Source organism: Periplaneta americana, chromosome 16 (assembly GCF_040183065.1).
Source record: "Periplaneta americana isolate PAMFEO1 chromosome 16, P.americana_PAMFEO1_priV1, whole genome shotgun sequence".
NCBI classification, from domain to species: domain Eukaryota; kingdom Metazoa; phylum Arthropoda; class Insecta; order Blattodea; family Blattidae; genus Periplaneta; species Periplaneta americana.
The window spans coordinates 48,801,416-48,819,166 of NC_091132.1; positions in this window are offsets into that span (position 1 = coordinate 48,801,416).

The window sequence follows — 17,751 nt, forward strand, 5'->3', positions numbered from 1 at the left end:
GTACAAATAAAATGATGTCCCTGTAGATATTTGATAGCCGTCCCAACTAGAGTTTAATAATATCGGCCTCCTAATCAATTCTAAAATACTATTTATATTTAATTCAATTTTTGCTTAAATAGAAACCCTAGTTAGGTAGGCTATCATTGAGAAATTTATTGGAAATGCAACAAACAATTTAGGCTACAACACAAATTACATTTTATAAGGAATGTAAATGATGAATAATTATGAAAATCGATGACTTCAGTGCAGTAGAGGATATCATCTCCAGGGTGCTGTCAGGAACTTTTAATTTTCGGAAGACTTCTAAAAACTCCCGTGGGATTGTGCCTCTAGCCCCAATCATAATTCCTATAACGTCCAATGTCTTGCTGTTATATTTGGTCCCCAGATCACTGCAGCATGGCAGATAAATTGTCCGTTTTTCTTTGCAACTTCTCTAGGTTGTTCCTCACTGTTCTAAAAGCGGACTGTGGGATCTAGAATGAGTCCACAATTTTTTTTCGGTCTATAACAATGATATCTGCTCTTCGAGTTGATCCGTCAGCGGAAAGGAACCAAATTTTCTTGTACCCCTCATACTTATCAGCCCGGCGAAGTTCATTGGCAATCACAACCTATAATCTGTATTCTGTACCCAACAGATATTCTTTATTTTTACGTATTTACGTATTCAATACAATTTATGACGTAACTATGAGATACATATAAGAAATATAATTTTACTAAAATGATTATGAATTTGTAAAGCTCTGTAATGTGTGCTGTTCAATGCTGATGTTTAATTCTGCTAAAATATAATCATACTGAAAGTATTTTGATAAAATAAACTTGTTCTCTGGAAAAACGGCCTATAAAATACTCCAAGAAAATATATTTGTAACACTATTCAAGTCGAAATGCATTATTTAACAAAAACTTGTAGACAAAAATTATTGTAACAGTATGTAAACTGTTAATTTGATAAAAGTGCATTCAAAACGCAATTAAATACAAATAAATCTTTCAATCATTGCATTCTCGAAACATGACTTGTTTATGGGCCCTTTTTCCGGCTACCGCCTCAATTAGAGGCGGGAAAAATATTAAATGTCGGAGTTTTCCAATGTGGCATCCCAATATATTACAACAACTCCATAATCATCTCATTTCGTCGCAGGCATAGCGTAGACCAGCCTTCTATGGCGCACCCTGGGCATGACTCTCGGTAAATTGGTTTACGTAACTGGCTTCGTACGGATGAATGACGAACAGTCAAGTATAATTCATTCACTATCGTAAACGACATCGCACCTAGCAGCAGTAGACCTACCTGCACTCAAGCGGAACAAATCCTCGTCCACAACTCCCATCTCAGTTACTGCACAGTGTAAGGATTGTCCAAACCTTTAAACTAGTAGCTATTTATTGGTTTCATCATCAGCCACAGGAAAAGTTGATACATACTATAACTTTCATTCTTATCATTCAATTAATTCATTCATAGTGTTCTGCCCAAGGGCAGGGCTTTCACTGCAAACCCAACTTTCTCCAATCCTTCCTATTTTCTGCCTTCCTCATTGTTTCCTGATATGATCCATATATCTTAATGTCGTCTATCATCTGATATCTTCTTCTGCCCCGAACTCTTCTCCCGTTCACCATTTCTTCCAGTACATCCTTTAGTAGGCAGTTTCTTCTCAGCCAGTAACCCAACAAATTCCTTTTCCTCTTCCTGATCAGTTTCAGCATCATTCTTTCTTCACCCACTCTTTCCAACACAGCTTCATTTCTTATTCTCTCTGTCCACTTCATACGCTCCATTCTTCTCCATATCCACATTTCAAATGCTTCTATTCGCTTCTCTTCACTTCGTCGTAATGTCCATGTTTCTGACCCATACAATGCCACACTCCATACAAAGCACTTCACTAGTCTCTTCCTTAGTTCTCTTTTTCCAGAGGTCCGCAGAAGATGCTCCTTTTTCTATTACAAGCTTCCTTTGCCATTGTTATTCTCCTTTTGACTTCCTGGCAGCAGCTAATGTTAATGCTTATAGTACAGCCCAAGCATTTGAAGCTGTCCACTTGCTCTACTTCCTCATTTAGAATTCTTAAATTTATCTTCTTTATTTTTCTTCCTATGACCATGCTCTTCGTCTTACTTACATTTATCTTCATGTCATACTGCTTACAGCTGTCATATTCCATATAAATTAAGTACTAATTAATTAATTAATTAATTAAATTAATAATTGAACATTTGTTTCTGCAATACATTTTAATTGTTTATTTTGTTAATATTTTAATGAAGGAAATAATAATGATAGTCAAACTGTTTCAATAATTTTTTTTTGTCTAGCTAATCATTTACTAAGTAATAACAAAGCTGTATTTACAAATATAACATATTTAGGCTTACTTAAATAATATTTATTTGTAATAAGTGCACGGCTACGGCTAGTCATTAATAAAACTGAAATCAGGTTAAATTGAATATAAGCCAGATAATCATTTGTCAGCAGGAAAACGGTAGAACTTCTAGACTCAATTACTATTATTTGAGGCGTTCGGGAGTAAAACATGGTAAGTGACGTTTTAGTGTTTTGAATTTATAGGTAGGAAAACGTTTATACATCCAACAGTATGTATAGCTACAAGGAAAGTAAAATCTGTACATTTCTGCCATCTGTTGAGATGTTAGAGAACTAACTATTGTATTTGACGCAGAATGTAAAATACCATATTAAGCGCTACATATCTCCTTTTTGACCAAAATGTCGGTTACCATGTTTTACGCCCGAGCCTCTCATTTGTGCAATTTGAAGACATAACAAACCACTGCATAAAATTGATTATATACTTTAAAACTAAAACTAAAAATGCAATAAAATCGTTTAATAGCTAGTTATCGAATTAGAGCATTATTACCAAATTTACACAAATTCTAGGAATAATAAACAATACATTAAAAACTAAATTAGTACAAAAATCTACAAGAATAAAAATATATAATACACTAGCATTACCCTCCCTTTTATACGGAAGCGAGATTTGGACATTAAAGAAAAAAGACATGAACAGAATCAAAGCAACGGAAATGAAATTTTTCAGGAGGACAGCAAGATATACTCTTTTAGACCGAAAAAAAGGAATGAAGAAATTTTAGAACAATTAGAAATATAGTCAGTATAAGAAAAAATCAGCAGATACAAATTCAATTGGCTAGATCATGTAAGAAGAATGGAAAATTCAAGAATCCCAAAAATTATTATACAGTATAAACCTAGAGGACATCGTCGACCAGGAAGACCTTTTAGAAGACTGCTAGATGGGGCCGAAACAGGTCTAGAGAGGCCTAATTCGTAAAGGATGATGATGATGATGATGATGATGATGATTGTGTTTTTTATTTTAAAATGAAGACTCAGTAACTTTTCAAAATAAAAAAAGTTATGACGTGTGCATCATCCTCGGATAAATTAAATCACACAGTAAATAATAAATATGAACAAAATCAGTACAGACGTTTAGGAGAATTTGCTGCAACTATAAAGACAAACATCATAGCCAAACCATTTCCTTCATGCAGAAAACGTGTCTTTTCGTGAAAATTTTTAAATGTATTTTTTTCAGCATCACAATATTTTATCTTATATTTCCTGTAATGAAAAAGTAAATTTTAGATGAGAAGGGCACAGTTTTTAAGTAGCTGAAATATAAGAAAATGTTTAGACGTATTAAGTAATCATGAGTCCGGAATTTTATAAAAAGAAAAAACGCAGCATCTTAAGTCCTTGGAATTGTTTGTAGTAATTGGCCGAACAGAGTATCATCATCATTATCTTCATTATCATTATCTTTGATATTCAAGTGATCTTTAACAAAGAGTTCTCTTCGAGCGGCAGACCCAAAAGCAAAATCCGACTCCCGTCTCCACAGAAACAAATTTCACGACCATTAACTCCTGGCAGCTTTGTTGCACTTTTTGCACACTGCGTCGCTGCCGGTGCTTTAAATTATCAGTAAATTTTCTGAGAATTGCGCATCAGTTTTCATTTATAATTCACTATTCTCGCTAGATGGATGTTGGAGCACATTACTCCTAAAACATTCAGAGGCTTCCTGCTGTCACGTCAGGGCTGGATGCTTGTATTTATCAACAAGCAGACTTCTCAGCATAACACTTGGCCTACTTTCCTTCACGCGCGCGACGTCGTTGTTCGTAAAGTACGTTCCATGCGTCTTAATGTAGCCGAAGACTGAAAACATGGAAATAAAGGAGGAATTAAATAATGAAGGAATGTTGTCGTCATCATCATCATGGCCACCGGTGTGGTTGTGGTAGTGATAGTAGCAGCACTAGTACAGGGACATCATTTTATTTTTACTAACATTTTTAATATTAACTTGCCTATACCTCTGGATCAACACCATTTGCTACCCTCTTCCACAACTGGAGTTCGATGATACTGGCGTAATATACAAGCAAATCACTTTACTAGGTACAGGAGGGAAGAAAAGTAGTTCATCCATATACGTAAACTAAGAAATATCGCACTTTTGAGTTTGATTATTTTTATTATTTTTTTGTTTAATATAATTACAGTACAGTATTAACAATGAGTGTTTTTACTCACGAACTGAGCTGTCCATGTGGACGTATTCATTATGCAGTGTATATTATACTATCTACAGCACATTAGCGTACAATATAGAGAATGAAGTTAAATTGAAAAATAATCATAATATGGATATTTAAATACAGTTTTTAAAATGGTGGCCGTTCATTTCGATACAGGCTTCAGTTCTTTTGTGCATATTATCGCATTATAGACTATTGCATCTAACTCCAATTGCCAGTTTCGTTCTTTGTATTAGTAACTCATGTTGAAATAATTCTGTACCTACTCTATAAAAGAGTACCTTACGTACTGTAAATTCAATCTTCACTTCTGCCCGATCCGAAAAGATAAAATTACTCAGACATGCTATCTACTGTCCCTCCAAGTGGTTATGTCGTACGGTCGTAGAAAGGGAGGAAATCACGTGACAGTTAATTACTTAACGAGGCTCTTTTATTTTAGTTATTTTAAACAGTTGTATAATATTACGTAGACGTCCAATTCCTAACAGAAATTAATGTTCTCAGAAAAGAGCTAAGACAGCCCAGCCACTAGCTGGCGAAAAAAAGGTGGGGGAAACCGGGATACGATGTAGGCAAATGGACGACAGTACCTATGCGAAAATGATTCAATATTGAAAGCTCTTTCGTCACTGGAAAACGCGAACATATTTTTGGAACGTACTGTTTACTATGACCGTAAGGCTACTATGACTGTATATGCGGTCTTGGATCTGTGTGGAGGACGGTGGAACTTCATTAGTAAAGGGGTGGGAGTGAAGTACATTCAAAAACTCAGGTACAATAAAAATTGAAGTAAAAATAAAATGATGTCCCTGTGGAAATGGTATTAGTAGTAATAGCAGGAGAGTAGTAGTAGTAGCAGTAATAGCAGTACCAGTAGCAACACTAGTAACAGTAATAGCGGTAGTAGCAGTAGCTGTATTAGTAGTAACAATAGTTTTATTATTTGTTTATTTTAGTAGGTTATTTTACGGAGCTTTATCAACATCTTAGGTTATTTAGCGTCTGAATGTTATGGTGATAATGCCGGTGAAATGAGTCCGGAGTCCAGCACCGATAGTTACCCAGCATTTGCTCATGTTGGGTTTAGGGAAAACCACGGAAAAAACCTCAACCAGGTAACTTGCCCCGACCGGGAATCGAACCCGGGCCACCTGGTTTCGCGGCCAGACGCGCTAACCGTTATTCTACAGGTGTGGCTTAGTAGCAGTAACAATAGTATCAGTATGTATTAAGTAATAGCACTGGTAATAATAATAATAATAATAATAATAATAGAAGTAATGGTGGTGGTAGTAGCAGTAGCAGCAGCAGCAGTAGTAGTAGTAGTAGTAGTAGTAGTAGTAGTAGTAGTAGTAGTAGTAGTAGTAATGGGGCTATACGAGTTCCAACCCCACGGTCAGTTTTCAAGTGGAATTCCGTCCCGGAATTTTTTGGGACGTAGTTGAGTTCATTTTTAACCCCTGTAATCGTATTATTATTATTATTATTATTATTATTATTATTATTATTATTATTATTATTATTATTTTATCATATATGTTTCTGACCTCAGAAACAGATGGACTTTTTTTTTCTGGTTGTCTGTATAGGAGTTGCAATTTGAAATTCAAAATTGGGGAGGTGAAGTGAGGGGTGAAGAGGTGGAACCAAGATATTTAAAGGAGTTTACTCGTTCAAATTCATAAACTGCTATTGTAATTTTATTAAGCAAATGATAATGATAGGCTCTACCGCATTTTCTTTTGTTAACATTGACCGTTAAATTCATTATTTTATTACTTGATTAAAGGGCCATAAATGCTTCCTCCAATGCTCGGATGGATTCTACTATTATAATCAAGTCATCAGCATAGGTCAGTACTTGTGAAGACATAGATAATAGTTCCTCTTGCCTACAAGTCCCAAACGCCTATAAAAGAAACTGTGTGTCAACTTTTGACACTTTTTTGTGAGTGTTTGGAAATGTCACATTCTGAGGCTTTTAGATTACGGCAGGAGTTCCAACCGGTGTGTCGCGTAGCCCCATGGAGTGTGTCGCGAAATTTTGGAAATGAAAAATAACTTTTATGCCATCCAGAAAGTCTCTTTACAACACATTTTTTATTTACAACGAAGTCTTTGAAATGGTACATTTTATTTTGAGACAGACTTTACCAATGAAACGTGAACACTTGCAACAATGCTTAGTAATTCGTTTACTCTTCCCACTTGTCCTGCTGTTAGTAATAAATAGAGTTTAGAATCGTCAGAACATAGTGGTCAGTTTCAGTATGGGAGGGATATAGTGCGACTATTTTATGAAAAGTGCTTTATTTAGATTTTATCATGGACAAATTTTTAATTCGAAAAAGACAATCTGAATCAAGCTCTCGGTTAAAATTAGATAACAGCAGTGCTAATTCAAATGTGCGCGGAAATTCCCTTCAGGGTTCACAAAAACGTGCAGCGTTTCCTAAATATAGTGATGAATACTTGTAATATGGTTTTACGTGGCATGAATATGAATATAAACAAAATCCCGAGTGTCTTACATGCGGAAATGTTTTGTCAAATCAGTCGGTGGTGCCGAATAAACCAAAAAGACATTCAGAACTGCCGTTCTCAAAGTCACAGACTACTTGTGTGAATCTGCATTTTCTACCATGAAAATAATGAAATCTAAACAAAGGAACAGACTGCTGCATCTTGAAGATGATTTAGTGTCCTGTGAACAATAATCACGTATAGAGAAATTCTGTGCAACCCACCAAGCGCAGACCTCATATTAATTTAAATAGGCGAGTTTTCAAAAACGACAATAAAAATCTTTTATCGGACATTCAGCATAGATAGGTTGGGATATTTGACACATACGTTTGTTTTTTTTTTTTTTCCTAATTCCGCTCAAGTTGCTGCTTGTTTTTTTTTTTTTCGATTGCATGTTAACATCGACCTATCTACAGACGTGGACAAATTATTAGACTAAATTAATTATATGTGCAACGAAGCTATATTTATGGGTAGAAATAATGATCAAAAATGTATTTTGCACAGATATAATGAACAGAAAATTGAGTCTTGAGGTTACTAATATTTTGTGAACATTTCCTATTCTTTATTAACACGTTGATTTTGTCAGGGATGCTGGAAACCAAAATTTGACACTTTCTTTGAATATCAGCATCATTTAGCCAGATATCAGACAGTGCTTAAATGAGTCCATGTTTTGTTGCAAGCCTCTATTTATTCACTTTATTCTTCAGTATAGATCACAGATTTTCAATTTCATGTCCGGTCTTCTTGCAGGCCATGGGAGAATATCTTCTGCAGTATATAATTAAAACACCAGTAGTACCAACATAGCCAGAAAAAAATATGCTTAACCGTTGGAAAAATATACCATAAGATGTAAACAATCATATTTACAACAATAGAGGCTCTGTGAATTATACTGATAGTTGATATGACGAATTATATTATGTTTCCAGGAAAACGTTTTAGTCTAATAATTTGTCCACGTCTGTACACAGTGGATGTCCGACACTACGTAGAAATTATGAGTAATTTTTTCTGGCGGAACGCGCAGGAACGGCATTTCGGGACCTTTTTCTTACATTTTTCATCATGCAAGAGAAGTATGTGTGAATAACTATGTTTTTAATTTAATTTTTCTTTGAATTCTGCTTAGACATTGAAAGTCTTAGCTGGACGAATAAGAGAATAAAAACGACAAAATTCCAGCGCAGTGAACAGTAATCATCTCCCCGTCAGCTATAAAATATTCTACACAGAGTTCCTCCACCTTTTCCTCCCCAAGAAAATTACTGGTTGTTGTTATTATATTGTTATTAATAAAAACAAATAAGTGGGTCGCGATATCATAGGCGTTCTGTAAAGTGTGTCGTCAATCAAAAAAGTTTGGGAACCACTGGAATTACGGAAGTAGCACTTAAACCTAGTCGCGACCATAGCAGAAGATACTGCGTAACAGACAGACACACACACACATTCTATAAGAGCTGATCTAAACACTGCACCCAGAGCGAACCTCGTTCTGTGCTATCTGATACACTTGTACCACCCTCAACGATCCAGCATCCATTGAGAATGAGGCCGTTCATGTGATAATGCAAAGGAAGCCCTGACAGAAGTGTGCGCATTTAAAGGTTTGAAAGCACCGGGTCGCACTCAATGGACGTGTGGAGTTCTTTGAATCTGTTTGGCCAGACTAATCTCGCGCCAATCGGAATATCAAATGTATGGGCCGCACGGCTCCAGTTACAGTCCTGCAACAAACGTTGTCCTCTTCGAGTCGCAGTACTGACTGAGACTCTGCACGAAAACGCATTGCAATGCTCTTGATTTAATTAAACATAACAAGACTTAAATACACATGTACGCTAAGTGAAGCTCTAATAACATCGAATACACTGTGAGACAGGACTGTGAATAAGAACAAAAACCTACAGGTACATAATTTTACTACGGTGCGTAGGTAACTTTATGTTGAACTAGGTGTGAGAGCGCAATAATAAAACAAAAGGAATGCTAGGAGAACAGAGAGAAGGCATGGGAAATACAAGAACGAGCAGCAGAAAAGGGGAAGACAACGAGATCGAGGGGAAGACACGGATATCAATTTTAAAAGCCTCTAAATTCAAGCCATTGCAAGATGCGAGCAAGTGGCAACGTCTTGACAGAGAGCACCTCACCTACCGAGACACGCCGAGTTCATGGACCTCTTACATCTGTATCACGAGTAGTGTGTGTTAGCGGCGATGTTGCTGGACTGCTGAAACTTCAAACTTAATTTTCTATTCATTTACGTGTATTCTGGTGGTGTGGAAGAGAAGGCTGATGGCCTTAACTACACTAGAATAAATAAATAAATAAATAAATAAATAAATAAATAAATAAATAAATAAATAAATAATAAAGTAAGTAACTAAATAAATAAATAAATATCCTCCCTCTTAATCTGCAAAGTTATTTCACTTCCACCCTGTTTTTTACAAACTTTATCTCTTGGCAGATGCTGATCGTGTTAAGTAACTGGTAGAACTAAAAAAGTTTTATAGTGGAAATAAATAAAATAAACCAAATACAACAACCGAGCCGGAATTCATGGGGAAAAACATTCTCTAGACGAACTATGAAGTTGCTTGGGAAATTGCTAAAGCAAGAAGCCGTATAGGAAGGAGAGTTTATAGAAATTACCCCATTAAAATAGCACAACGTATAAGTTATGTTCTCAAGAAGAGAGAGATTTTTAAAAAGCTCGTGGTGGTGATGATGATGATGATGATGATGATGATGATGATGATGATAAATGATGTTAAAGTTTATGGTACCTCATTAAAAAAATAGTTTTTGTTTGCATAAATTCGAGTTTTTTTTACTGCCATAATTAAACTAAACTAGACCATCAGGTCGGCTCTTCTGATGGTCAAGACTCGAGCCACCCCTGCCCAAGCAGGAGACCTTGCTCCAGTGGGGATTTACGGCTTTTATCATTATTATTACTATTATTATTATTATTATTATTATTATTATTATTATTATTAAACGAATTCTGTTTTCCTTGAGGATACCTATAAGTTTGTACTGTTGTATATACGAGCCACCACTGAATAGCAGCAAGGAGGGTTTGAGACAATCTAGCGCACTAGGTGAATGAGCTAGGTGAGTTTGCTGCGATCACTGTAAAACGGCAAAAGGTATAAAGATGCCTACCACTGGCCTAGTTGCTACATGCCCCAACCGAGTTCATAAATTTTATCGCACCCTTTCATGACAAACCATTTGTATTGTTGTTTAGTCAACTATCCAAAGACAGGTCTGAACCTCACAAGCGACACCAAGAAGGCACCACTTATGAGGCAATTAGGTCAGGAGATAATGGGGTAGGGTGGCCAGTTCCCTTCCCCCTCCATTGCATACATCGCCGATTAGCTACATATTCCACTAGTCAGACTTCAGATGCATACAAACAATTATTCTTCCTCTGACATATCGTCAAGTGAAATGTAGGCTACTGCCTGATAATAGATGTACATATCAACCAGAACCTCAATCAGAGGATTCCATTTGTTTTACTCTATATGAATTCCAACAAACTGCCTCATATTCCTTTAGCGGGCGAACCAGAGATCCGTAGTTTGTGTTGTTTCTCTGATGATGATGATGATGATTAGGGCTAGGATTTTGATGAAATTGCATCTTTTTTCTAGTAAGCCAGAAACATAGCTGCTTTAGTATCTATATGTAATGCGATAAACTGAGTGTTTTAAGACATATTTGTTAAGGCATTTTTTTGCATGTTTTGCCTGTTTCAACTCATAGGAGCATTTTTTGTTTTATTCGGTCATTTTTTTAATGTATTTTCATTTAATTTTAGCCATAAATCCCTTATTAATGTAAAATAATGTTTATTTCCTTTGATATTTTCTTTACATATTTTGTCCATTAATACCCATTATTTTGTATAATATTTTAATCATTTTTCTACACAAATATTGATGTTTTAACGTAGTACACCCCATGTAATGGATCAGTCCAACCACCCTTCAATATAGACTCCTCTATACCTGCTAATTCCGAATAAGAGTGGCCTTATGATAGACTACATGAAAACTAAAAGTAAAGTAAATCCATCGCGCTACAGCCCATGAAGGTCCAAGACCGACCAGCTGATGACTGCTGACCTCACGTCCACATGCCGACACAGAGGTGAACGATCATACATGGGAACTACATCGGGTAAAATAATTAAAGTATACTACTTAGAAAAAATTATGTAAAATTTAATTTCATTACTAGTCTAAATATTAAGTAGTACAAAACCTCTTTTCCTACTAAACCAATTATGTAAGATCAATTTTTAGCGCATTTTTAAGGGCATTTTTGAACGATTTTTAGATCATAAATGCATTGTTTTTAGGACATTTTTTTCATCAAAATCCTAGCCCTAATGATGATGATGGTGATGATGACGATGATGATGATGATGATGATGACGATGATGACGACGACGATCAATATGACAAAATATGAGTTGCAGAGACTAGTCCAGGTGTGAACATGAGGCCGAGAAGACCTCCGCTCGCTTGCAAGTTTCCACCGTGACAAATTATACAGCGAAGTCGCGATAAACAGGCAACCACGGACGAGAAAGTTTCAGTATAGCACGTAACAAGCCTCAAAGTTAAAATTGCTTGTGTTGAATATTAATAGCGACAGACGAAACCCAATTCTTCTGTAACTCAACCTCGTGCCTTCACTCTCATCATATAAAGATAAACTATTTTATCTTCAGTTACGAAGCGAAGTCTTTTATTTCGGTTTTTATACAGTGTGTTCATTTCAAAACTTCCCACCTTTATTAATTTTGATGTGCAGTGGACACCATTCACGTCGATTTAATTTTCGAGGGGGAAGTTCACAACCACTGCTGATTGAATTTTCTATTCCACCCCTTCATCCTCACCCCATTTTCGAATTTCAAATTGCACTCTTCATCTTCATACACATCATTTTAAAGGGGACGATAACCGATAAACATGTACCTTCTCTCTATTCCTCTGAACAGAAAATCCTTCTACTTGTCATCTTTCATCATATCGATTCCACGCCTCTCCCTGACCATGTCAGACACTTCGGACAATATCAAAATTCAAATCTAAATTAAAGAATAACATTTTAGTTCAAGGAATATCATGTTGAACACCTGTCAGGTTGCGCAACTTCGGCTTAATCCGGAACACATAATAATGTAACTATGTTAATAAATCATAGCGTTAGTTTTATGCTTAATATGTAATGTATTTATTATTATTGCTATTATTATTATTATTATTATTATTATTATTATTATTATTATTATATTACATCTCTATTATCATTGATACAACTGTTGTTTCAATATTTCTTTTCTTGTATAAGCTTATTAAATGCTCTATAGTACTTTTTTTACACTAGCAACCACCAAAGTATTCCATTTTTTAACATTTCTGATTGCACAAAGTTTGTCATTTTACACGGCGTGCAAAAATGTATTTTTTTTTTTTGCACACGGTTTAAAAAGAAGTAAAAACAATCTAAATTGTAAGTAATACACTTTGTTACGGTACTGTAGGTGAAGTTTTGATATTTATACCCACACTGTATGAAGTTGAAGGTAAAACACAAATACTAAGTTAGTTTTTTTAATTCGCCTGACGTCTCGTTTAAAAAGCCTTTCATGCATGCAAAAATAAGTTGCTTTCTATACTTGTATAAATCATTGCTATTTCACTACAGTGTACCTATTTTAGTTACCTGACTTGAATTTTTTTTCTTTAATACAAATCCAATACTTTCCTTCGATCATTGATTTATATGCAAGTACATTTACCCCCATGAAATCTTTAAAAAAACTCTGATAATCCAAAAATATTTAAAACGTATCATGGTATCATCGAAAATCTGTAAAAATATGACACAGATGCCCTTTAAAAACATCGAAATCTATATTAAAATAACGCGAAATCAAATAGAAATTAGACAGGCTTCCACCAAAAAATAAAAATAGGAACGCGTTTCACTACATATAGGAACTGTTCGGACGTGAAGCTTCCGAATATTGAACATGCCTACACCGTGTACGTGGATGACTGATACTTACTTACGGCTTTTAAAAAACCCGGAGGTTAATTGTCGCCCTCACATAAGCCCGACATCGATCCCTATCCTGAGCAAGATTAATCCAGTCTCTACCATCATATTCCACCTTCCTCAAATCCATTTTAATATTATCCTCCCATCTACGTCTCGGCCTCCCTGAAGATCTTATTCTCTCCGGCCTCCCAAGTAACACTATATATGCATTTCTGGATTCACCCGTATGTGCTACATGCCCTGCCCACCTCAAACGTCTGGATTTAATGTTTATAATTATGTCAGGTGAAGAATAAAATGGATGCAGTTCTGCGTTATGTAACTTTCTCTATTCTCCTATAACTTTATCCCTCTTAACCCCAATTATTACCTAAGCCCTTATTCTCAAAAACCCTTAACCTCTGTTCCTCTCTCAAAGTGAGAGTCCAAGTTTCACAACCATTCACAACAACCGGTAACATAACTGTTTTATAAATTCTAACTTTCAGCTTTTTTGACAGCAGACTGGTTGTTGATGTTTATTGACTTTACTGGCTTTGAGCCAGAGGCCGTTTTAGGGTCTTATACGCGCAGGACGCCCTCTCCAGCCATTGTACATAAATAACAATAAATATATATTTACATACTTATACACTATTTCTGGCATAAGTGCCAGTAGATGTGTGAGTGCGGTGATTGGCTTTTTATTTATTTTATTTTATTTTTTTACTTTATTTTTTTTGTTTTAATTATTTTGGTGTAGGCCTAATTTGTTAATTTGGGATGCTTAAGGAATGGTGAACGGGACAAGAGTTCGGGGTAAAAGATATCAGTTGATAGACAGCATTAAAGTATTATATGGGGAGATTAAGAGGAAAGCAAGAAAGGGAAATGCTGGGTTTGCAGTTAAAGACCTGCTCTTGGGCAGAACACTGTGCATACACACATACATTTTTAAGTTTCCCCTTCCGGTGGCAGAAGCGTCTGAATCGTTATGGAGACTTTCATGGTGTGGTGTTATTTTATTGATCTGCCTCTCTGTTGCTGTCGTGTGTCCTCTCAGACAGTATTCAAATTTCCAACACGTGTTTGCGGTTTTGTTTGTGTGTTTTAGTTTGGTGGTGGGGGCTGGTGGTAGTTGTAGAGGAGTTTCTCCAGTGTTGTTCTGTTGTTTGTGTTCGGGGGATTTGAGAAGATGTGTTGTGTATATACGCGATTTACTGCCGAATGTGTGTATTTCCTGTTTATGTTGTTTAGGTGTGTGAAGAGTGGCTTTGTTTTTGTGGTAGTGTAAACTGCGTTATTTCTGGTGCGTCTGTGCAGGTGGAAGATTTGGCGGAGAATTCTTCTTTCGCGTGCTTCAAATTTCAATTGGGTCGTTGGAGGGGCTTGTGCGAGGAAAATGGAGGGATGTATGCATAGGGATCTAACCAATGCTTTGTATAGGTGGAGGAGTGTTTCGGTTATACAACCGGGTCGATTGATGCCACTTAGGTAGCTTATTGCTCTGGTGGCTGCGTTATATTTCCTCCAGGTTTCTTTAGCTACTTCGGTCCAGGAGAGTTTGGAGGTGAGGGGTATTCCTAGATATGTGAGATTCCGCTGGAGTGGAAGTTGAGTGTTGGCTATTGTGATTGGGTTGTTCTGGAGGACCCGAGTCCGGAGTTTTGGGCGGAAGACGCATATCTGTGTTTTGTCTGTGTTGACTGTGATCCGCCACGTGTTGGTCCAATTTAGATACTGCCTGAGTGTTGCGTTTAGTAACTTCCTAGCGGAGGGGAGTCGGGGGTGTGTTGCCCAATATGCGACGTCGTCTGCATATTGTGCCAGTCCTACTAGCAGGTTATTAGGGAGGGGAATATCTGCCACATAGATGTTATGCAGAGTGGGAGATATGACACTGCCTTGGGGGACTCCAGCTTCTATTCGGAAGGTCCGAGAAAGTTCGTTCCTTCCGAGTCTCACCTGTCCTGTTCGGTTCGATATGAAGCTGGAGAGCCAACGTGTGATTTCGTGTGGCAGGTTTAAGGATGTGAGTTTATATTTTAGGGCGTCTATCCAAACTGTGTCAAAGGCTCTCTTGGCGTCTAAGGCAATAAGGATGCTGTAGTGTCTGCGTGTATAAGCCTCTTCAATGGGAGTGAGCACTCGTATCAGCTGGTCGTGTAGCTGCGCTCCCGGTCGGAATCCGGCTTGAGTGGTCGGGAGTAGATTGCGGTTGCGCATATAGACGTGTAGTCGTGACACGAGAACTTTCTCCATTAATATGGCTAATGTTGATGTCAAACTGATCGGTCGGTAGTTTTGTGGGTCAGACGCGTCTTTGCCTGGTTTAGGAAAGAGAAGAATGTGAGAGTGTTTCCAGCGCTTTGGTGTGTGTCCTAGTCTGAGTGATCCTGTGTAAAGTTCTGCAAGATAATTTAGTGCTTTGGGAGGCAGTTGGCGTAGTATGTTGTAAGTGATTTGATCTGGTCCGGGGGAAGAGTTTTTTTATGTATCTTAGTTCCAATGATATGTCTAGCGGAGTGATGTTGTCAATGAGTGGATCGTCGGTCGATCGAGGAAGTGGCGCTGGAAGCGGCTCGTAGAGATCAGGATTCTGTGTGATGTGATGTGTAATGTATGCTAGATGTTGGGGGTCGAAAGATGGGTGATTTGGTGTGGTGTGTATATTTTCTAGTGTGCGGCTGAGAAGATCTAGTTTACCAGGCGTGTCGTATACTACGTGTTGTCCGTCGCGTAGTGGGTGGTTTGAGTTTGCGTGTTTTCCTCATATCCGTTTGATCACGTCCCAGAAAAGTTTGGGATTGTGAGTTCTATTGTGGTCAAGTCTGTCTATAAATCTTTTCCATCTGTGCGCCTCAAAACGTTGTATGGTTTCTCGTACATCCTGTTGAAGGGAACGGTACAGTCGTCTGTCTTCGTCTGCGTGTGTCCGTGTGAATAGTCTGTGCGCTGCTCTCTTTGTCTTTATTAGTTTGATTATGTTTGGTGGTAGTCGCCTGCGTGTATCCGTGGTGCGTTTTCTTGTCGGTATGGATATATTCATTGCAGCTTCAAGCACCTGTACGAACGTTTTGTCGGCGTGGTCTATGTCTTCTGGTTTTGATATGTCGATGTCGGGTAGTGTCAGTGTAATGTGCGTCTTGAATTGGATCCAGTCTGCGTTGGATGATAAAAGCTTCTCAACTGAATAATAACAGGCATTTTCCATATTGATACATTTTTAATTTATTACGCTAAGGCAGTGGTTTTCAAACTTGTTCGACTCGCGAACCCCTTTCAGATTGATCTGAATTTGGCAGACCCGTTATTAATGGGAAAAAAATATTTTACAACCTTTTTTTTCATTTGTTTATTTATTGTCGCTTTAATTTACAACCTTAAATTAACTTAAAGTTGCTGTAGGTATGGTAAATAGACGTACCCTAGGAGTCTCCTCCAAAAATGACGCAACAAAGCATAACCATATTGAAAATAAAATATTGAAACTACATAAGTTCAAACAATTATACATGCATTTTACATTTAAAATATTAAAACCCAAATTAAATTGGTAAGTTAATAATACACTGGCTTATTTTACTATCTTTAAAATCACATTATTTGAGTTCACACATTTTAATTTCAATATACACTGAGAATTACTTCATTGATATTATGTAAAGCCTTCAGACCGTAACGGGCCATTAGGCCCAATACTTGTTAGGGTGATGACGATGATGATGATGATAATGATGATGATGATGATGATATTATGAAAATATTTTATGTGGTGATAGAATTTCATACGGGCTTAAGTTTCAGGGCAGTTTCAGTACTTTAAACTTCTTTCTTAACCTAAACGTTTTATTATAGAGTTACTCACCTCTTCATTTGAAATTCAAATGAAGGAAGCGCTTAATTTCGATAGCAGCTTTGAAGTCAGGAACTAAAGAAGTTACAGGAAATCTCATATCACTTTCAGCACAAGGTCTATTTCTGGATTAATTTTTTAGATAGGGTTATGAAGAAAGAAACTTCTCGCACAAATATGTGGATAAGAAAGGTAATAAGACTGTTATGGTTTTATTCGCTAACACTGGGAACTCCTTAAAACTAATTAATGGCAAAGACATGACTTTTGTGTAATTGAAAATCAGTAGAAATGGCGTTTAAGTAGAGAAAGTTTCAGACTACTGTTAGCTACAATGTCACTGTAAACAACACACTGCAGTCTTGGACAGTCAGTCCTTGTTATCTGCATACGAAAACCGATATCTAATATAATTTATCATCGTACCTCACTTTACACATGATTGACCTTTGTCGGATTGACTCACATCACTAGAAGTTGAATTCATTTTTGATGTCAACTGAAACGATTCTGATACCGATATGCAACTGCATTTGCCAACCAGGCCAAGTAGAGGTAGCTTATTGTTGAAGCTACAAAATTCTACAGTTGTGATTGGTTGTTACATTTGAGGTTATTACGTTTAGAAATTTGCGATTTAATTGGTTGTT